Raw genomic sequence first — 23,062 nt, 5'->3', positions numbered from 1 at the left:
TGATTTTACAAAATTATTTAATATTATTTTTTTCCAACATATGTTTTCAGCTGAGCAAGTAAATACGTAGACATAAATAAATCAAATTTTGTACTAATTCGCATTTTTATTAGTAAGAAAGTTATCATTCCATATTTTCATATTATTGTACGCCATTATTGGACGGTTGGTATTCGTTCTTTGTATTTTTTTAAACCCCTGTTTGTAACTAAAATACTACGTCTTTAATGTATATATCCTAAGGTAAAGGTACAGTGTATTATGGAAGAATGGTCACTGTCAGCCATCTAAATTATAAGAAGCAAGATAACACGTAAGGCCCATTGGAATGCCTCACGATGACGTGCGGACGACCTCTGCTTGGGCCTACTTAACGAAGTCACGTCTGGTCTGTACAAGGTGTTCCAAAACTCAATGTTATCTAGTGTTATCCTATCAGACCAATATATCAGGACTCTAGCAAAAAGTCGTTAGTTTACGAAATATTGACACTTTGATGAATTTTGAGAAAATCAACACCATCAGTTTTTTGAGTGTCACAGCTACAAAATTCCGTGTAAAATGAATGTGTTAAAATTGTTAAATTAAAGTTACATTTATTAATTTAAAAGTAAACGTCATTCTTTGAAGAGCTGATTGACCAACTATTAACGGAGAAGAATATCGCAATATGATTTTAGTAAAAATTCGTTAGATTTCGAGATATTTTTACTTCGACTTACATACAATTAGTGTTGTTTTTAAAGTGGTAAAAATATTTTTAAAAGACAATCTTTATTTGGTGTATTTTAGTTCAGAAAAAATAATTGGCTATTTTATAGCAAAAAGAGCTCGTGAAATTATATCAAGAATTAGGAATTCGAATGAAACCAATTGTCAATTTAACGTGGCAGGCATTTATTGAAAAGTCAACGTTATCGTTTGGAAGGCTGTTAGGCCAATTTATGACGGGCCATAATACTATAGTATGATTTTAGTAAAAATTCATTATTTTTGAGATATCAACACTTACACCTCAGATCAGTTTTTCGAGTGCTTTTAATAACCCTGATATTGATCGCAGTTAAAAAAAAACTAACAGTGCCTACGCCATTGGAAAATAATGTTGAAAAAACACTGGCGAGATTCATGAGTTATTTTTTTATAAGCTAATTTCAACCCCTCTTAATGATGTACAGTGTTCAATTAGTGTAGTTTTTAAAATAGTAAAAAAATTGCTATTTTAAAATATATTATAATAAAGTCAAAAATAGAAAATATTACAGCATTACAATTTTTTTGAAATTCACAAAAGTGCCAATATCTCGAAAACTAATGCCGTTTTTATTAAAGTCATGTTATGAAATTCTGACCCGCCATGAGTTGGCCTGTCAGCCGTCCGAAGAACAATGTTGTGTTTTGACACCTTATATTTTTAGATTACTTCCGTGTCAAAAATCAATTGTCATGCCTACAATATACACAAGTGATAATCCTCCATCCAAATATCACACGTTAAGTAATTAATTAATCATTTGGATAATTTCTCAGGAGTCCAGTTGATTCATTCGGTTCATAAAAAAAAAACTAATTACGCACTAGGACTAATCGTGATAACACATAATTAAACAACCATATTTTTCCATGGTGAAAGCCCGGAAATTTCCTTTTACATTTTTTTTATCACAGCTCTTATTTTAATATTAATAATAATTTTTATTACAAGATGTGGGGAGGTTAATGCAATCCCACAATTCCCACATAGATATACACATTGATTGTACAAAAGATTATGTGAATAAAACGATTTTCTTTTTTTAAACAGAATTAAGCCTGAAACACACAAAATTATGAACACCAAATATATCAACAAGTTCACGGCGTTTGTTTGTACGGTGATGAATTATTGGGATTTGTAAATAAATAGAATAGTTAGTATTGTTGAGGTTATTGATACATTTTTTTTAATAATAATTTTTCTGGTACATTGGTATAAAATTTTAAAAGAAAATATTATTTTATTTAAAAGTCTATTTGCTTCGATTTTGTCTGGCAGGTACATTCAGGGCTATCAATTAGAGATTTCATAATTCAGAATAAAAATAATATATCAGTTAAAACTCTTCTATCTGAGAGTTTGAAAAGTCTGGTTTCGGTGCGGAAGCTATTATAATTTATAACTTCAATGGAAATGTTCATTTTAAAATTGATATACCAAAAGAATGGTATAATGCTTAGCTTAGCTATGATTACTATTGAGGTATTTTACCATAGTATTCGTGTAACTATATTCCGTACAGATGAACACATCTACAATTTCTGCTAAATTATCGGCAACTGCATGTAATCTAGGTAGAAGTGAGTATCTGAATAAGTCAGTCCTGATATTGTTGTTGCAATTAAAAATTAATTTTGATCTAGTAGTTCTAATTGGTATGGTAAAGGTGATTAGGCTCTATAAATCAGGACTGTCTACAATCCCATTAACAATTTTAAAAATAAAAGTCAAGTCGGAAACGATTCTTCTATCTGGGATTTTAATAACTTTAATTCTTACAATATTATAATATATATGTACATGATAATTTCTTTGGGCTGAATTGACAGTCAACAGATAAGTCGAGCTGAACTTGCAATTTAAAAACAGTAATTATTAGATATTTTACTTTATTTCTTATGTTCTTAGTCTAGAGAAAGTTACAACAAAAATCAATAACTTTGCGTCACGTTGATGTCTTTAATTTATTATTGTTGGACATTTTTCTCTTCAAGTTTCATTTCATGTCGAATAAAAATGTTAACATAACATTTTTTTTCCATTGGACTCACAGATTTTATCTAAATTTTATCTAAAAATAAGAATGTGTCTGAAAACAATTTTATTACATTTAAGTATAATTTTAGTGGTTCGACCATTGTCAATTCCGGAAGAAGATGTTGTGATCACTAAAATATCTTCAGTAACTATAGACGTTTTGAAACATGTCAAACTAACTGGTGACATTAATGTCATATTTAATCTAAATGTTGAAGATGTGGCAGTGGCGGCTAGTAAATTAATTCAAAATTTGGCATCACTGCGTACAAATAGGATTGAAGTTTCTTGAGAAATGCTACAATAATAGTGTTCTATTAAACAGGCAAAGAAGGAATTTAATCGTGGTGACTAGAAACTCAAAAGACCTGTATGATATTTTGAATGATACTTGTATACAGCATCAAAAGCATCCCCTCAAGGTATTGATTGGAATTTTAAATCAAAACTGTGGGCCTAAATGTGTACAAAAAATAGCAGAGTGCAGTTGGAGGTTCTCTCTGATGAATACTTTTATAGTGACTGTTGACGCAATGACTATTGGAGATGAATTCAATGTTTTTACATACACACCTTACGTCGACTCCTGCGAAGGAATTAAAATAGACAGAATATCCATGACCAACGTCGAACCCTTACACTTCATTATAGATGATCGAAAGGCGAAACCGAATTTTCTCAATTGCATATTGAACATAGTGTCACTCGTCCAGCCTTTGTTCATGGTTAACAAATCAGATGAAAAGCACAAAGAATATTCTGGTATCGAGGTGAATATGATAAGAGTGTTAGAAAAAGCTTTTAATTTCTCTTCCGAATATAAATCATTTTATCTTGTTCCGGGAAAACTTGCTACCTTTAGGCCATTTGAAGATAAAATTTTTCTAATTTCATCTTCGGTCTTGATTAACGAAGATCGATTAGAAAAGCACATTATAATTCCTTTTGGAACATTTGACTTCGTGATGTTTCTTCCTGCGTCGAAACGTTTAGATAATTTACAGAAATTAATAAAGCCATTCACAACTAATACTTGGTTTCTAATAATAATTGCCTGTGCATTATTTAATGCTATTTACACTTTCAGGAACAAAATATTTCATGTGCGAAGCAGTCATTGTAATGAGATGACATCTCTAGACGCGTTATTTTGGGGTCAACTGTGATTGTTAAATTTAAAGGAAGTAAATTTAGGAGTTTCACTGCAATGTTTCTTTTATTTACATTTTACATAAGGAATATTTACTTAGGGTTATTGTTCAAATATGTCGTTTCAGATTTACGTGAGACGTTTGCTGATTCGATTGAGGAAGTGGTGGACCTTACATTTCGAAACTTATAAGTCACGGGACTATGTACGAAGGTTTCACTACCATTCAAACCTCGCAGATAAACCAGAAAATTTTGAGCATTGCCAATGGGGAACTGTTCGCAATGATGTTTCACGAAAAAATCTTGAATTTTAAATTGTCAATGTTAAACAAAACATTGAAAGATGTGCACGTATTTAAGCAACCAGTTCTAAAAGGTTTGTTAAGTGAGATGATGACTAAGAACTTTCCTTATGCCAATAGAATAACTCACAAAATGGAAGCACTTCAAGATGCTAGTTTGGTTTACAAATGGATGAGTGATGCAGACAGAATCAGTCTAAAATCCCTGCCGGTTTATCGGGATGATCCCATTGTTTTACAAATGGAGCACATCCGTGGAAGTCTCTTCATACTTTCTGTTGGAATTGTAACCAGTCTTATTATTTTCATATTTGAAATATTCTGGCAAAAAAATAAAGATTCTATGAAGGGTTTCGGTTCAAGAGTTAGATTATGAAGTAAGATATTTGCACTAGTTTCTTTGATAGATTTGATATTGATCATTGATAGATTTGGTTTTTGCAATGATAAATATAAATCAAAGAAAAATAAAATCCAGAATTCGTTTTTATAGCAAAACCGTAGACGCATGTATCGGGTAATTGACGTTACCTAGCTTCTTTAATCTTTCATAATATCTGCTGCTTACTAAATTCCAATCTTCAATTCTTGCTAACATGTGCAACTAAAGATTTTTACAAATATTTCTATAATTTTGTTTTTAATTAATATTGTTAATTATTCATCAAAATATAAAGCACTTTAATGCTAGAGATGCACGAGTGTAATACAAGGACTCTACAGAATTAACAGAATTATTATGCTTTATACCCCCGTTTATGAAAATATTTAATTATTATTTTGGAAATTATTTATGACATTAAAATATAGAAAATCCCAAAAAGTCAGTATTTTTATTTTTTACAGTTCCCACACATTTTGAAAACAGATATTCTTTTTCTCACAAATATATATCTGTTTCTCAAACATTTTTTATAATTTGATCAATAATTGTATTATAATAATTTGTATGGCAGGTAAGTTTTACAAACAATGAATATGGCAGATATTCAAGTAGATTTAACACCAATATAAACGTCCACATTAATAGTGGTTTTTTACATGTAAGCAAGCTGATGCATTTTTTTTACAGAAAAAGAAATCTTAAAACACATCATGTTATTTTGCAAGTGGAAAGATATATTATATTATTATAGAAGTCCATTTAATAAATAAAATGTTTCGAAAATTAGTCGCTAAAAAACACGGCGCTGATGTTTTATGCAGCAATTGGATATTGAAAAGGAGCGATTCTTCAATAATCCTTTTAAATATGGGAAATAGATGGCGGTAACGGATGAAGGAAGTCACTTCTCTCTAAATAGTATTAAATAAAGTCTATCCGTGTCTGTCGGTTTGTGCGCTTATTTCTTGTTAACTACGCAACGGATTTTGATAGGGTTTTCCTTATTATTTAGAATTTTTTTTCCGGAAGGTTTATATATAAAATACATGTATATTATTATTATTATAGAAAGTAGAGAAAAGTCGATGTTTTGTAATCAAGTCGAAAAATATATATTTGGGCGCTTACATTACTAACGCTGACTAAACCTTATGAGATACATCATGTACTACGGAATTATATATCTTACAAATACCTACAGAAAATTATGCTATGATATATGTCTAGCTCCTAAGGATAACCCACAGTAATCATTTTTATCTTTTACATATAAAGGGTTATTTGCGAAGCTATTTTGACAAATATAATTAATCTTTTTCAAATCAAATAATATGTTAATTACGTTTAGCATTTAATGTAGATAAAAATTACCTTTACAGCATACTTACCATTAAAATGAATGTCTTAGAAGCTTAGAAGATATTAAAGATTTAAAGCTACGCGCAACAACAAAAAAATATTAGTTTTATAGATATGGTTTTAATCCCTGTCCAATAACTCATATTAGTTACATTATTCTATATAAATAAATATCTTAGAGGATATCGTTATTTGAAAAATCACTCGCAACAAAACAGTCGACCGCATTGGTAAGGTATTCGTGTAAGGCAGGGTTGTTTAACTGTGAGTTTATGATAATATTATTTGGATTTAAAGGAAATATGCTTTAGATAAATGGAATTGTAAAAAACATTTCATTTAAAAAAATAATTTGGAAAAATCTAGCTAGCCACACTTTTTTTTTTAAGTAAAACTTCTTATGCGCGTTATGCAATTTCGAGGACCGGAGTCAAACCAACTCATGACCGTCATGAAAAACCGTGATCATTTCGCTATAGGAGCCTAGCCAATATTATATACCTACTTTAGGTCACTCTCCAAACTCAGCTTCGCGGTCTAGAGGCAGAGCGCCCGATTGTCGTCGTGAAGAACCGAGGTTCGATCCCCGCTTTAACTATTTTTTTTTTCTTTTTGTGATTTTTTTAATAATATTTTTTTTTAAAGTGATAAAATGCTCTCGTGCTGCGACTTTTAGATATTTTGACTATATGATATTTTGGTCGAATACGTAATAACCGCGGTCTAAGAGGCAGAGCGTTCGACACTCGTTATGCAGGACCCGGGTTCGAATCCCATATTTTTATAACTTTTAATTTTTTTAATCAACGATTTGTAATAATGTAGTACTTAAAAAATTATAAAAATTTGTAAATTTAAATTTAATTTACTTATAGGTACCGATATGATATTTTGGTCGAAATATAGCTTACAAATCGAGCCGGTAGAGTCGCTCGGTATTTTGATTAATTATTTTTATTTATCAACGATTTGTAATAATGTACTAAAAAATAACATAAATTTGTAAATTTACCTTTACTTTAATTTACGATACCTATATGATATTTTGGTCGAAATATAGCTTACAAATCGAGCCGGTAGAGTCGCTCGGTATTTTGATTAATTATTTTTTTTATCAACGATTTGTAATAATGTAGTAAAAAATTACATTAATTTGTTAATTTACCTTCACTTTAATTTACGGTACCTATATGATATTTTGGTCGAAATATAGCTTACAAATCGAGCCGGTAGAGTCGCTCGGTATTTTGATTAATTATCTTTATTTTGAATCATTAAAATTACTAATCAAGGCCGATAACGCCGCGTCGCGCGAAATATCTCTCCTCGCGGTCTAGAGGCAGAGCGTTCGACACTCGTTATGCAGGACCCGGGTTCGAATCCCATATTTTTATAACTTTTAATTTTTTTATCATATGCTACTTATAAATATGTCAATAGACAGAAAAAAAGAGAGAATGAAATTAAAAGAGAGAGAGAAGAATAATAAAAGTTTCACTTCCGTCGTGCGTAGGCTTGCCACACACTGTATTTTTTTTAAACGCTTCAATATGTTTTACAATTCATACTGTATCTTTGGGTTATTTTATGAAATTGGATTTAAATGCAAGTAAACGAAATTCAAATTCGAAATTGAAGACACAACATTGGAATCGAATTTGCTGATCGAAATAAAATCGGGTTGGTTATGCATTTAGATGGAAGTGCATTCCCAGGTGCTTCGTGTAAAGCTGCAAATTTCAGTCTTAAAACTAAGCACTGTATAATTTAGTTCTTTATAAAGTACCTACCCAAGGTCAATTTAAATTTATTTAACTAGGTTAGCTCAATCTTTTCTGTGGCGTCTATTTTTTCCGCTCTGTTGAAATCCTTATTCCCGCCAATACAACGATAAATATTTTGACATCTACTGATTGTGAGTTTCATCGAATTTCTGCCGTCATTGATTACTTAATTTAATATGAGATATCAATATTTTCTACTCGACTTACAAATATTTTAACGCATTAAGATGTGTTCTATAATAATAACATCAGTTTAATTCATTGTTCACAGTCATTGTAACAGAATATTGTAAATGAGTTTCAACGTTCATTCAAATTAACACTGGTAGTGAAGGACATGTTTTCGAATAGTGTGGCGAATTTTTAAAGATTTATTATCCTAGATTATTTCTTTATTTCTGAATGAATTTTAGTAAAAATGTCATTTGTTTGTACCTTAGAGATTATCACTACATTGTTAATGTGCATTTTTGACATGAAACAGTTATTTGTATTATTTTTGTGTTATGTTTATTTTACCTTACTATTTAAAAAAATACCCTCTGACGTCCAATGTTAATCCAAATTAACATAGAATAATTACAAAAAAAAATACCAATTATTTTCTGAGGTATTATCAAGTTTTACATATTTTATATGGGTGGAAACAATAACATATAATCTGGTAACATTTTATTCTTTAACTTAGGTATATATAACTAATTATAACTGCCACTAGTTATATATAAGTTAAAGAATAAAATGTTACTTAAATGATTAGTAGGGTATTAAAGACTAAACATTGCCACACACTTAGAAGATTGAGTTGGCATTGCATTGTTTTTATCCTAGTATGTCTGATCTAGCACAATATAGACCTCACGCCTCTGTTTTGAATTATTTCCATTATTTTAAGTTGTGTTTTATTGCTCAAAAAAATTACACTTATGCAGTAATTCAGGTGGGATGCTACAGTAGTGTTGTAGGCCAACTTCCTTGTTTGGAGGTCTAATTCACCCATTATCTTACTTAGGAAGTTATCTTTTAACATTTTTTTAGTTTAGACAGCCTCCGTGGTCGAGGAGTAAGGCTCTCAACTAGCAAGCTGAAGATCGCGAGTCAAATACTGGCGTGCGCAAGTAAAAAAAATAATTGATGAATTTGTGTTATTTCACAAATTATTCGTTTAAAATAATATATTTGTATTTTTGTTATTTGTTTTTGGGGTATTATGCCGTGTTGCGCTAACTCCTTCTTTAGCCAACGTTTCGGACAGCATTGCAGTGTCCATCATCAGGGCAGATGTCTGCACACTGCAATGCTGTCCGAAACGTTGGCTAAAGAAGGAGTTAGCGCAACACGGCATAATACCCCAAAAACAAATAACAAAAATACTTTTGGCCGTGAAAATCTTAAATAATATATTTGTATGTTTATATTTGCGCTTCATTGGAAGATTCTCTCAGTATCGCCCTTGTGTTAGACCACCATTCAGAATTGAAATTACTTTGGCCGTGTTTGGTGACCAGAACCGAATGGCTAGGTACTTCCCCACCTTTCTATTTCCTATCTCTTTCCCCTCCCCAATACCTTCAGCTTCACAACATACCCTAATTGTTGATACCAAGGTCTCACGCTCCAGACAGTTGGGAGCAGTTGGGACTCTTGTTCGGTTTTAGATACAAAAAAATTGAAGTTGAAGTTATGTTTTAATTTGTCATCTATTATTATTCCCGTATTATTAAGTGTTTAATTACTTATACGTCTTCAATACTGACTATGTTTAGAGTATTAAGTTTGATTAGTTTTTTACCTAACAACATGAATTTCCTTTTAGTTACATTTAATTTCAGTTTATTTATATTTAACTATTTACATTTTTAATGAAGTTTGCTTTGTATTTTTGAGATTGCATCTTCAATTTTATTTGCTATAATGTATAAAAGTGTGTCATCTGCAACAAATTCGATTGAACAGTACTTTAGGCACTTCTCCTTATGATTAATTTATCTAATAAAAAGGAATGGTCCCAAAACAGATCCTCGGGGAACTCCAAGGTTCATTTCATATTCTTCAGAGATATCATATCCAATGTTGGTTCATTGTTTTCTATTTTCAGGTAATCTATAAACCACTGCAGTTCATTGCCATGAATTCCTATGTCCTTCAATTTTATTATTAGTCTTTATCTATCAAACGTTTCCAAAGCACGTCTAAAATATAAGAACACTGCTGTTGTGCTTTTCTTCAGATTCACACCTGTTTTCCATTCACTAATCACATAATTTATTGCTGTTTCACAGGAATATTCGTTTCTAAGCCCAGATTGTTGCTTTATTAGAATGTTATTTTTCTCAATAAATTAAGTCATCTGTTCTTTAACTATGGATTCTAGTAGTGGTTCGTTGTTGTTAATCCATGTATTAGTCTGAAATACTTAAAAAAAAAATTGTTTGAACTATTTTGGGCACGGGTGGTATGGAAGTTTTTTTATTTATTTATTAAAGAAAAAGTACATGTAAGTAATAAGGTTTACAATTTACAGTGACAATATTTAATACTACTCTTCCAGAGAAGCATTTGCTTGTGGTTGGAAGAGGAGTGTACATTATGTTATTGTAGATATACATATAGAATCAAGAGAAGTAGGAAAAAAAATATTGTAAGTAAAATGTACTACTAGTGGCTTTAATATATAAATAAAAATATGATGTTATTAGTTTCTGGGATAAAGACAATTATTATTATTTTTTTATTAATATGAATACTGTATTTGGAGAAGAAATTGCTTCTTAAGTAGAATATTTACTTTTAATTTTTTTGATAATTTATCTTTAAAATATTTTTTCAAAATGCTCAAAGCTTGGCTTTTGTGTTTTATGATTCTGATTTCCTCTGGTAGTTGATTGAAAAAGGTTCTTCCTTGGTGTGCATAGTAATTTAATTTTAATTTAGTTTAATTTTGGACATGGAAAAATGTATTTAAGTCGAGTGCGGTTTTCAGTTAGAAATTGGTACTTTTTTAACTATACTAATTGTATATGTAACTACACTGATTTTATAGGTAACTACACTAATTGTATAGGTAATTATACTAATTGTATATTGTATGTTGAGGTGTTTTCAGCGCCCTTGAGGTGTTTTTGCACAAAAACGGCGCTATATAAGTCATCCAGGTATTATTATTATTATTATTAACTACACTAATTGTATAGGTAATTATACTAATTGTATAGGTAACTACACTAATTGTATAGGTAACTACACTAATTGTAAAGGTAACTTAAGTGATTTTTATAGGTAACTTCACTCATTGTAAAAGTAAATACACTAATTGCGTGTAGTGATATTAAAACACCTCCGAACTACTACTACTCGTACTACGAACTCTCATGAACCTTTACTCTGCTACATATGTTATAGCATACATTAAATAAGTATTGCAAGTCAAGTTGTGGCATGCTCATAATTAATTAATTATGAGCATGCCTAATTAATAATTATGAGCATGCCTAATTAATAATTAATTTCTCTATTTGTATTTTTTCTCTGTTATAATTTGCTATGTATAAACTATAATGGGTATTTAACTCAATTGTTTTTTCTTGAGTTATTTCATAACTAAGTACATATTATATTATGGAATTGTTTATTTCCTTCTTACAATCAAATAAATAAATAATAAAAAATGACCAAAAAGCATCAGAAAAATCCACAAAAACCAAAATATCGAACAACATGGCGTAAATATCTTGTTTTCTAGCACTTCTACTGGGTTTCGCAGTCAAATATCGTATTTCGCTTTGTTAGAAATTGATGAAAAAATTACGAGGGCCGCAAACAGATGCAGGAAAAAATAAGTCCACTAATATTGAAGATAATTGATTGAAATGATGTGATGTTTTGAATATCCACAAAAATAAACGATAAATAATAAACGAACGTGCTCAAAAAATTTTTTTGTTTAAACAACGACGGAAGATTTATTGACAGACAGGCCTGGAGTAAACAGATTCCCACGGGAAAGGAGAGACCGGAGGGACAGTCGAGTTTTGAACTTGGGTGCATTGACAGCCCCGAGAAAGGGATACAAATCAGAAGTGTTGTTTGAAATTACAGTTAATTATTGAATTCAAATGGTATTAGAGAGTATTGCGGAATATTGAATTAAAGTGAAAGATTATTGATCCGGTGTTTGTGTGAAGTGAAAGTGGTTCGACTCAGTGGGAAAACAATTAATAATAATGACAATAATAATAATTGGATAATTTGTAGAGCGCCGTTTTGTAAAAACCCACCTCAGGGGCGCCAGGTGTTGTGCAATCGCGATTGTGTTATAAAGTTGTGTTGATTTAAACGTGATTTCGTATACAGTTCGAACTAGATTGCTTGTCTTAAAAACATGAAAATAATAAAAATAATGATTGCGTTTTTAAAACAGAGTGAAGGTACTTAAAGGCAGGAAGTGTTTAATCGGGCTAAGTTATTGATTTGGCGAGATGGCATTCTATCCACGGAGACCGAAAACCAGAGAATCAAATAGATTATTAACTGTGGGTTCGAATCCTAACAGATTAGGGAGGTACAATTTTATTTACAGGAATATTTAATTACCCTTTTATAAGCGTAGGGAGGAGGTCGAAAATTAAAGTGATTTAGCTATATAGTGTAACCAGGTAAGCTTCACGCTGAGAATGAGAGGTGCCTAACTGGGTGAGTTTTTTATATTATTTATTAAATTTCAGAGGACCTTTTTAAAAGACGGATACAACCGAGGTACAGGAACTAAGTTTACGACACCTGCCGCCCAAATAATGTTATCATTAACAGGGATGTGCTAGGCGAACCGTCAATCAGCTGTGAGCGAGAGACGAGTCAATGACCTTTTCATATATAGGACAAGGCGCGGTGTACAGTCAGTCAAAGGGGAAGTTTTGCTAGCGTATGCCGTCCCAAATTGAAAGCGATCGGATGCAACCAGACGGAACAAAATGAAAACTTTTCTTCTGTTATTTGACTTTCTAATTTAATACTTTTCATCTATTGTTTGACTTTCTAAGTTACGAATTGGGATGCACAAAAACAAATCTAAAGTCGAAAGAGGGAGATGGTAATCTCCGAAATAAAACTACCAACCGAACAACTTTTCTCAACAGGTATCTTTCGAGAGGTAGGCAGCCTCTTTAAATTAAATGCAAAAAATCAAACCAATTATCCGTTTATACCTTACCTGAGAGGATAGGTATTCAGTAGAAGTTACCCATACCTAATACACGAGGATGCTAGTAACCTCATAAAATAAATACTGGAACCAAATATTAAAATACAGACAGTCCTCATCCCAAATTTGGCATTTCGAGTAGACCTTACATATATCTCAGATGATAATTGGCTGAATGGGTAGGCACACAACCTATCGTTAATAAGCAGGCAAAATGTCGACAAGATCGTCGTGTGTTATCTATGTATTGACCTAGAAAGGGATGTAAATCCCCGACGGCGTGGGAGTTACAATGTTTTCTAGAGGTGGCTCGTAACTTAGGACCTTACGTGTCACATTTTCGCGACTAGATTCGTGACAAGGGATGTCATGGTTTTCCCCTTCTACACTCAGTAAAGTAGATTTTCCTGGAGGTGTTTGAGATTGGGGCAATTCTGAAATTGGTGATGAGACCTGGTTTTCTTTATTCTGGCGTGAAGGTTGCCGATTTGGAACAAGGGGAGACCCGGCCGGTTGTGATATCCAGACACGCAGATATCGATCGCCTTGCTCAAATTATCATCCATCAGTTTTGTTTGGTAAGAGGAGGAGTCAATCTTAGCTTGAAAAAAATTCATTTCCTTTCCTCTCCTTCCCCTCCCAAAATATATACATGGATGGCGCCGACAACTAACACCATAAACTTATCGTATGTATATCACATATATAAAATCTAACACTTTATTATATTCACATTACCCTACGATAGGTAGAATCGAGTAGCTAGTGGGGGGGAGCAGGCGACTTAGAAGATAAGGTTTATAAAATGGTTTTAAAACACAGCGGTAATGGATTCAACTCACTCTATCTCAAAAGAACCAAGGGATACCACACATACATAAATAACTAGGTTTCTAAACCGAGAAACAAAAACCCAACACAACGTTCGGTGAAGCCTTTTTATACTGAACCGTCACGTGAAATGAGTACGTTCAAGGTCGTACGTCACGTAGACAAACTAGGATGTACACACTTGAAGGGGTGTGTAATAAAGAAAAGACGGCAGGGAGGACCTTCCTACCCCGGATATATATATAACCAAAGCCTTATGGAAAAGTTACCTACGGGACTTAAGGAAAATTATCGTAGAAAGAAGAGAAGGAAAAGTTTGAAGTAAAAAGGGCAGATCATTACAATGATTACATTATTTTGGATTGATAGCAATAAAATAAAATTGGTCCAGCACTAAAAAAAACTTATACTTCTTAATTTGTCGTCTGTATTTCAAAGAATAATAAAACATTTTGGTACAAACTAACTACGACCATTCAATGTGGATTTTCAGAATATACTGATGTGGGAGTGCAGCGGCACCGCAAAAACACACTGCACTTTACCCTGAGGCCAAACCAACCGAACAGGCGAAAATAAACATAATCGTCAGTTTTATCTAACTTGAATATTTAAAAATTAAATACTAAATATTCCAAAACGATTTGAAAGACAACTTTTTCTTGTATTAAATAGGAGCTAGATTGAGAAATTATACCTAGTGACGTCCGTTTCTGCATTGAGTAAAGAGTTTTTTTTTTCAATTATGGGGCTTTTGACCAGAGGTCGCTGCCATATTCAATAGTGGTTAAAACTATGTTATGGTGATGTCAAAGTATGTAGTGGTATGCACAAGCCTATGTAAGTGCGTGGAAAGATATTCCAAAAATAGTATTCAATAGCTGAACTATACCCGGCGTTGTTCGGAATTATGAATGGTTTAGATAATTATGGAAAGTTTTGAGGTTATCAATTCTAGTAAGCCTGTAAACTTTTAAGGTGTAAGGTTAAGGTGAAAATACATAATAATATTGTCAAGTAATTTTTGAAGTGAAACTTCTTTACGCGCGTTATGCATTTTCGAGGACCGGAGTAAAACCGACTCATGACTGTCACGAAAAACCGTGATCATTTCGCTATAGGAGCCTAGCTAGTATTATATACCTAGTTAAGGTCACTCTCAAAACTCAGCTTCGCGGTCTAGAGGCAGAGCGCCCGACTCTCGTCGTGAAGAACCGAGGTTCGATCCCCGCTTTAACTAATTTCTTTTTCCTTTTAGTGATTTTTTTTTTAATACGAGGAAAAGTGATAAAATGCTCTCGTTCTGGGACTTCAGTCAGGCTTCTTGTCAGGCATACATATAAGAAGATATCTACATGATTTTTGTCAAAAATGCACATTTATATTTTTTTGTTGAGTAATTTATTTTTAGAATTTTTGCTATCGAACCTTCTAATTCTGTTTGAAACGATCGATTGAAGGAAGCGAATTTTGTATCGTAATATAATATCATATACAAACTCCATTATAAAAATAAGCGCGGGACAAGTCAATTGAGGAGTACACGTTGTATACGCGGTTCTCGTTGCGCGAGATACCTCTCCTCGCGGTCTAGAGGCAGAGCGTTCGACACTCGTTATGCAGGACCCGGGTTCGAATACCATATTTTTATAACTTTTAATTTTTTTTTATCACATGCTACTTATAAATATGTCAATATCAGGAATCTAGTTAAACTTTCATTTGTTAACAACACGCCTATAAATAAATTTATGCTTTTTAAAACTATAATGTACAGCATTCTGAATAATAATAATATGAAATGAAAAGAGAGAGAATACTAAAATTTTCACTTCCGTCGTGCGTAGGCTTGTCACACACTGTATTTTTATTTTAATATTTGTTTCACTTGATCGTCCTCGACTTTTCCTACCTTTATACCAAATTGTTAGAATTAAAAAACTACACTTAATCTACTTTTTGGGCCGTGTTTGGTGACCAGATCTGAATAGTCAGGTACTTCCCCACCGTGTTCTTCCCGTTCTTTACCCACTAATTTTAGATTAACCATTTGCTTCCTTTATGCTTCTTCTTGATCCAAAACAAAAACACTCGAATCTTCTCGCAATAATAATGTTCCATTATTTGAACATTTTTCATCCATAGTTAGAGAAAGGTTCAGGAAATTCCGGTAGGAACGTCTTGAACGTCTAGAAGCATATTCTTGTTTCAAGACCAAACAACGACCATGATTATTGTATGGATGGTGGCACCCGACTTTCTGTTCCACTAAATTCCTGGCATTCAAAAGGAGCAACATGTTCTAATTTCACAACGAACCTAAACCTTGGACCAAGTTACAGTATTTTATTCCTTTGAACCCATATTGGTATGGTAACTAGGCAAATTCATCTATATGCCACCTCAATTGTTAACTGGAAACAAAAGCGTTAAATGAACAATAACTTCTGTTAAAATAGGGTTTATTTTCAACAGTAATGAATAGAAAGAATCCCTTTATGTAGTATAAAAAAAACACAAAATATGATAGAAGCAAAATTTTCTTTTCTTGTGAGTCGCGTTATTTGCCTGCTCTAATGTTACCAAACACGCCACGACTTCTCTCCCAAAAGAAACACGAACAAAGCAAACAAGCTTTGGTAAAGTGGTAAAGGAATAAAAACAGAAATATGTTCATTTTTGCTGGTTAATATAAAAAAGGCACAACAATCACAACTGCTATTTATGGTTTTCAAGTTTAATTTGTAGAACTCCATTATATTTTTTAATTTTTTATTTAAGCCGATTCCAAAAGCAAACCTTTGAGTCATCATATGGGAATCACATAATCATTAGAATAATGACCTTTAGTCAAACTTAAACAACACATTTATTTGGGATACTTTTAAAAGGGTAATAACCATTAACAATTGCCATTGTCATTTTACTCAGAAATTAGTAGATAATTAAAATGAAAAGCAATAAATTTTTTATTGCCAACACATATGTAGTTATATGAATGCATTGTCTGTAAGTGGTAATTCCACAGTTTAATAATGCCTTCAGAGGGCAAAACAGCTGACACGCGTAATAATAACAACTTGCAGAACTTGTTTAAAAATAAACTGTTTTTATTAATTGAATAATAATATTATATAAAATAAATAAAATCACAACTGCTCTCAACCTTCTGGAGTCAGTGATTATTCATAAAAAATACTTCAATTTATTGTGGATGTCATTCTCTCTCTGGCTCCAGATGGTTTCGAGCAGTTTTTTTTGTATACAATTTGGGAGGCGGGCTTGGGTACCGCCGCCCCGGGAACCATTTATTGGATAACCTGCAATAGGTCACTCCAAGACGTTTGCTAAGTTTGGTGATTTAGCAGAGGTGTCCGGGTACATCGGGTGAGGTGTGTTCAGCGTGCCAGATCGAGATAGGCTGGTTTGGGGAGACCCTTTGACCTCCCCCACTGGCCTCTTGACCCATCACCTTGTGCCGCAGTGGGAAGGATTCCTAGATTCCTACCCAACCCTCATACCTTTTACCTTCCCAGAACTTCCCCGCCTTCCTTTCATTAAAAAAGACCCACCATACAGCAACTCAAAAATTGACATAGGCCCTGAGGAAAATTATTTTCCTCAGAGATTCCTGTGTGGGGTTAATATAAAAAAATTGGCACTCTTGTGCGGTATTCACAGAAAAAAAAACAGATTACAATTCCAGGGATGTTCTATTTGTAAGAAAAGTGTGAGGTATTAATTATTAAAAAAAATATCGTTAAATATTCCAATTTTAAAAGTTTTGTTAATACGCGTACAATAGATAGGTACTCGCAGTTTTTTTCTTTTAGACTAATCTTATTGCTTGCAGGTAACTTTTAAATTTAAGCTTGAGGTTTACAATTCAAAGACCAGGAGGTTTTAGACAAGAGGTGGGGGTAGGTAGACTGGAGGAGGGTAGGAGGGAAGGCACCATATTTACACAATCAAATTTTGCGAGAGGTCGTGGGAATAATGCAGATGGCGCCTTCTTCTTTTAGCCGCAAAGGAAGGTTCAATATTTGATTTTCGAATCGAATGTCTTCATATGGAGCGCCATGGTTTGGGGGTGGTGGTAGTATTTATCCAACGTAAATACGTTAAGCATTTATTCAGAACAAAAAAGTTTACTCATTTTATGTAAGTACCTAGGTTAATAGACGTGATTAATAAATACAATATCTGCTTTCAGATAAGACATATGTAGATATAAACTATTGAATATTGAGATAATTGTTTCCATCAAATATTTCACAAAAACTTCAGAGACGGAGTGAAGAATAACACAAGAAATGCGACGTGGGCGTGTTTCCTAATTCAAAAGTCTGACCATTATTTGCTTGAATTTTAATATGGAACTGTACTTCATCATAATTATGAAATTATCATTTTTATCAGATGGAATCGCGACTATACGATACCATGTAAGTGACACAGAGCACGTGCAAAATTGAAGACATTGGTTTCCATTTGACATTTCTAGTGCGTATTAACTTTCATTACATAGCCGCCTTGATAGTTTGTGTAGTTTGTTCATTGCTCGGCCCCATTTCCCTTTGTTTCTATTATTCCGTATACCGACAGCGTGTGTTCGTAGAAAAGTGAAGCACCCCTCGATAAAAGTCTCCGCGCCCTAAATTTCGCTTCTCATGCGAACGAAGCTTCATCTCCTTGGGATTTTTCAATAATGTATTCATAGCTGGTAGGACCAACGTGCTACGACAAAAATAGAGTTTACCTACGACGGAATGGAAGAAAAATCATACTGAAACAACCAAAATAACCGATGTGGATTTGAACATCACGTTCTCCATATTATTTGTTTGGTTAACGTAAACATTAGTCTTTCTAAGATGTAATGTTTTACTTCCATCGTTGTTATTCTCTCCTGTCCCTGATAGAACTCTTTTTTTCAGTTACAAGGAATACACGATTTAGACCTGCAAGATTTTTCGGGACTACTTTCGGGCGCAGATTTTTAATAGGTATATACGTACTTGAAAAGGTATATAATTAAGTATAATATTATTAAACTCTATAACCAGAATACAAAGGGTTAGAAATGAACATATATAACTTTTTTGTTATTTAATGTTTTATATAATTAAGCGGATCAAGAATATTAGATATTTAGTTTTACTCACGTTTAATGTAAGGGAGTTTGCTTTTAACCAGTTTTGAAGTACAGCCAGGCCATGCTCTGCCTCTTTATAGGTGCCTGTCTATTTTTTTTTCTTCATAAAATATAATAACAGTGTCATCTGCAAAACTCATCATGTCTCCTTATATGGGAAGATTTATAAGATCATTTAGATAAATGAGCGGAATAGTTTTGGTCCCAATACACTTCCTTGGGGGACACCATACTTATTTGGAAATGTAACTGCTAAGTAGGGTTAGAGATGATTCCAATTCATTTTTGTTTTGTTTTAAAGACAATATATCACAGTCAATTGTATCTATGTAGTATTTGATTTAAAAGTAAATATATTACATCTTCTATCATTTTACTGAGAATGCTATAGTGCGATTCCAAAAGACGTCTAGTGGGCGTCTTTGGTAAAGTGGAAGAACTTTACATGTGCAAAAGAGGCAGGGCCTACTATGGACGGAAGCCGTTGAAGTAGTCCATGACATGGACGTCTGAAAATGCCCTCTCGAGGCGATGGGTTATCGATCCGACAAGGGTAACAAGACGAGCAGATATTTATTACAGAAATTGATGAAAATTTCTGCTTTTATACGAAAAATCAAGATTTGAACTTTCGTTTCCGAGTAAATGGAGTCCGAAGTTAGGAATCTTTGGGTCAAATTTGAAAGAAGTCGGTGACTAGTGGGATAATATCAGCTGTTTATTGATGCGTCGAAGCGTGGATCCAGCTTCAAAGGTTTTTTGACCCCTATGAAGCCAAAAAACTTTAAAAATGTTTAGAAAATCGATATGCTCCGATCTAATATTAAAAGGGTTTCTGAGTTCTCTATGTGATGTAGATTCACCAGTTTCCTTCTTGTACTACGAGTTTCTGGAGACCGTGTATGGACTAAAACTTTGGAAAGCTAGCAATGGATTTAACAGAAATCTATGTTCTTAAAGCAAGTTCTGGAATCATATTTTTTCAATACTTAATTCCTAGTCAGCTTTTTTTATGTCAATACCGTACAAGAGTCCCAACTGTCCGGAGGCAGTTATATAATGGCATCTCTAATTAGGGATATCTTTGTGACTAAAGGTGTAAGTTGGGGAGGAGAGGAGAAGGTGATGGGGTAGAGGTTGGAAGTATTTGGCTATTCAGATTATTAGCCTTTTAGCACCAACCCATGCAAAACTCGTGAAAACTTCAAGGCGTTCATTATTATTTGCGCTTTCGATTTGATTTTTTTACTCTTGGCTTTACAGTTAAGCAGTCGAATAATGTATGCGCTTGAGTTTGAACAAACATTTTATTTTCAAGTGTGGGGAATAGACTTAGAATGGATAAGAAAATATGCATTCAAGTCTACTAAAGCAGTGGTTCCCAAAGATACCAAAGTCCTGTTTTAATGGTCCATGAAAAAAACAATGATATTTCGTAAATATGGAAAATCTGGATTTAGCAAGGGCACCGATAATCAAAAAAGTTTTGGGACTACTGTACTAAAGAATACCTATGTATCTTCTAAAAACGATGTTGCCTGAAATGGCTTAAGCCGATGCCAGAGTTTCATCTAGATTGAGACTCAATAGACCCAAGTGCTCCCGACCGTCTGGAACCATTGTGATTATTGCATCTCCATTTGAGGTTTGTTGTGAGACTGGAGATAATCGGTAGGGGAAAGAGATGGAAAAGAGGAAGTTCGGTAAGTACCTTGCTATTCAGATCTAGTCAAAGTTTCGATTCTAAATAGTGGTTAATTACCAGGACCATACTAAAAGTTTCTACCACGCCATAAACATGAAATTAAGAAATTTCAAATAGTTAAAAAAAAACTTTATGTGGAACTCCAGTGAAAAGTTTTAACTATAGATTTAAATAATATATGTTATATAAGTATCAAACAACAAGTATCATATTATCGGTTACATTTGTAGCAAACATTTATCACCTAAAAAACTATTATTTTACTTACATCTAAATGGTCCCCACAACAAAATGCAGTTGACCTAAGTGATAAAGGAGTATTTTTTTTATTGGTTATTTTGAGGGCGGCACACCATTTTCTTCGTATTAGTGCAGGTTTTGGAGCACCGGTAAATTTTTTACCATAGGCCGCCACTTTGTTAGATTACAATAACAATAATGAAGATATGCTTACATTTTACTTAGTGTTCTTCAATGTTAAAAGCGGTTAAACTTAAGAATAAAAAACGTAACGACTCTCGACGCAGCAACTATAAGATACAGTGCCTTTTGAAATAAAACGTACGATTTTTGTAACTGGTGACCAGATCGAAGAAAAATCAATATAATTTCACTTGTATCACAACATGTTTTCGTGTTTTCCGATGTTAGTCACTATTGATCACCGTCGGTCACTAAGTAGGATCTATCCGCTGGTATTTAGTAACTAAATAGTGTCTAGTAACTAAGTAGTTACTTCTTTAGTGACTGTTCAACTTGACGCTTGTGGGGTGGAGATTTAGAGAAAGCTTTTAAGGCGAGAGTGATCTTCTGTTTGCCAAAGCAATTTTCTGCCAAAAGGGAGAACGGCAATATTTGCGTTGGAAAAATAATCGACCACTCTGTTTTTTCTGCTACTTGCAAATTGATTCACGCGATTCTACCAATATGATAAAAAAATGATGGGTTATTTCAATACGTAAAGAAAACTTTTCACAGAAATTTGTAAATTAGATACAATGTAAAAGGTATTAGTTTTTATTTTGTTTTATTCTCAACAATTGTTTTATCCAGTTTCAATTCAATTTCTAATTTTGACATCCTTTTGGGAAGAATAAACTAAATTTTAAGTTAGAAAATCCATTCAATAGCACTATTCCTGTTGTCATGATGTGCTGTGCTAAAACATAAATAACATTGTCATCTGTGGGATAACCTACACTTTCTATTATGTCTCCACGGTTTAAAATGTATGCAACTCTATAATTTATATTTTACTTATAGTTATGTATGTATCTAATAATATGTAAATACTCATTTATGTATCCATTACGTCTGTATTGACACAAGTATATCCTAGTGAGACAAATATCGAAAAACACCTATAAAAAAAAATATATAGCTGAATAAAAAATTATACATATTTTTTTAAATCTGTTCTGCCGTGTGGTTTCTTGAACAAGTCGTGGCGACGAATACATCTGAAATTTTCAGCCACATAATTAGAGACAAAAAAATCGACTCCTTTATTAAATAAAGAAATATTAAAATATTTCATGGTTTTCGTGATTGAAGTAAGTACTTCGTATAATAATCTGTTCTCTGGAGACGGAATAATGACAAAAATTCTCCATAAACGTCTATTAGCATTGTAATTTTTTTTATGTGCATTTTGCATAATTTACATTTTGTATTTGTTTTAAACTTTTTTCTTTGCATTGTTATTTTGCTTAGTTGTCTATTTTATTACTCTGAATAATAGAATGTATGGCATTTCACTACCCCTGCATACCTTTTGAAAATAAATAAAAATTATTAATATCAAATAATTTTTTTATGTAATTTTTCCTGTAAGTTAAGACCAGACAGAAATATAACGAGAAAGTCTGAAATCTTGGAATTCCAATTATGAAGATGTTGATTGTAATAAGTAATAGATAGGTACCTACTTTTCCTGTTGTCTGAATTGTTCACACCATCAGTTCTAATTTTGAAAATGATTCTTCAATTGACAGCAAATTTGATTTCACTGAACCAGATTTCACATTTCACGCAGGAAGACCTGATGCACATCACAGACAACAGAATTAGTATATTTGTTACACTAACCTATTTTAATATTTGATTGTATTAAAATAAATCAGTTGTAATCAAACCACGAGTATATCATATATTAAGTTGATGCAATTGCACAATAAAAATGAATAGTTTTAACGAGTAATCCTACAAACTTTTTAATTTCTAAAATAATTTCAGACATCCAGGTGATATAACTAGGAATATGGAATAGCTTTAGCCATATTTTTTTTTATTTTTTTTTTTTTATTAAAAGTATACAATACAGAATATAGTATATTATATAAAGCATCGTACTCCCAGGAGTTAATAAACTCATTGCGGGAATGATACGCATTAC

The sequence above is a fragment of the Hesperophylax consimilis genome, chromosome 12 (genome assembly GCF_061612785.1).
Source record: "Hesperophylax consimilis isolate HC1 chromosome 12, BYU_Hcon_1.0, whole genome shotgun sequence".
Lineage (NCBI taxonomy): Eukaryota > Metazoa > Arthropoda > Insecta > Trichoptera > Limnephilidae > Hesperophylax > Hesperophylax consimilis.
The sequence above is the reverse complement of the archived record's forward strand: the minus strand, read 5'-3'. Positions refer to the sequence as shown.